The sequence below is a fragment of the Epinephelus moara genome, chromosome 24, assembly GCF_006386435.1.
Source record: "Epinephelus moara isolate mb chromosome 24, YSFRI_EMoa_1.0, whole genome shotgun sequence".
In the NCBI taxonomy this organism is placed as follows: Eukaryota; Metazoa; Chordata; class Actinopteri; order Perciformes; family Serranidae; genus Epinephelus; species Epinephelus moara.
Window position 1 is genome coordinate 44,178,168 of NC_065529.1, and position 1,516 is coordinate 44,179,683.

Consider the following 1,516-nt stretch of genomic DNA (forward strand, 5'->3'; position numbering starts at 1 on the left):
TCTTCTTTGTTTAACAGCTCATATTTATCCTTACATAGCTTTTGATACACCTCACAATTTGCTTTATCTAATTTACATCTTGGTAGTCTTAGATCCTCATCTTGGTGAACTTCTACTCCAGTCTTAATTATTACAGGGTAATGATCACTACCTATTGTTGATTTACTTAACACCTTCCATGTGGTAACACCAGAGACTTCTTCTGATACAAATGTTAAATCAATCATTATGTTACATTATATGGAGGGTTATCCACTGAAGATGATTCTAATAATTTCACACAAACAAGTTCTGTGACTTATAATGATTTTGACTAATTTCAGACTTTTCCAGGTTTTCCATGACTCTTGCAAGTATAAAATTCATTCAAACTTTAAAGCAGTCTCCTCCTTTTGTTCTTTATCTCACTAGTTTAACTTTTCCAGACCTGCAATTTCAATTAAAATTCAGGATTTAGACTTCACTCCCCACTTTTCTTAGCATGCTTTATGGAACAGGCCTCTGAAAGCTCTGCCAAGCATGCTTTATGGAACAGGCCTCTGAAAGCTCTGCCACATGTTTTACATGTAAACAGTCTCTCTCTTGTATATGTGTGACTTCAACTGGAACCTCTGTGCTCAAGTCATGCACCTTTACACCTGTGTGCGTTCTCATGTGGACTGTCAAGTTACTCCTAGATCTGAAGTGTTTCCCACATGTTTTGCAAGTATACGGCTTCTCACCTGTGTGAGTCCTCATGTGGACTAACAAGACACTATTACGTACAAAAGCTCTCCCACATACTTTACAAGTATACGGCTTCTAACCTGTGTGAGTCCTCATGTGGACTAACAAGTGATCATTACGCCCAAAAGCTGTCCCACATACGTTACAAGTATACGGCTTCTCACCTGTGTGAGTCCTCATGTGGACTAACAAGTGACCATCATGTCTGAAAGCTCTCCCACATACTTTACAAATATAGGGCTTCTCACCTGTGTGAGTCCTCATGTGGACTAACAAGTGATCATTACGCCCAAAAGCTCTCCCACATACTTTACAAGTATACGGCTTCTCACCTGTGTGAGTCCTCATGTGGACTAACAAGTGACCATTATGTCCGAAAGCTCTCCCACATACGTCACAAGTATGTGGCTTCTCACCTGTGTGGATTCTACAATGCCTTTTCAATACTGACTTCTCATTGAATCTTTTCCCGCAGGTCTTGCAGAGGAACGGCTTCTCACCTGTGTGAGTCCTCATGTGGGCTAACAAGTCACCATTATGTCCGAAAGCTCTCCCACATACGTCACAAGTATGTGGCTTCTCACCTGTGTGGATTCTACAATGCCTTTTCAATACTGACTTCTCATTGAATCTTTTCCCGCAGGTCTTGCAAAGGAACGGCTTCTCACCTGTGTGAGTCCTCATGTGGACTAACAAGTGACCATTACGTCCGAAAGCTCTCCCACATACTTTACAAGTATACGGCTTCTCACCTGTGTGAGTCCTCATGTGGACTAACAAGTCACCATTA

At 41.3% G+C, this 1,516-nt stretch overlaps 1 protein-coding gene and 1 pseudogene across 2 annotated transcripts in view; one reads left to right on the forward strand and one right to left on the reverse strand.

Annotated features, from left to right (window-relative positions):
* LOC126385587 (zinc finger protein OZF-like) overlaps positions 1-1,516 on the forward strand; it is a 98,696-nt gene that overhangs the window by 70,800 nt on the left and 26,380 nt on the right. The window lies entirely within an intron of this gene.
* LOC126385594 (endothelial zinc finger protein induced by tumor necrosis factor alpha-like) lies at positions 523-1,388 on the reverse strand (annotated as a pseudogene).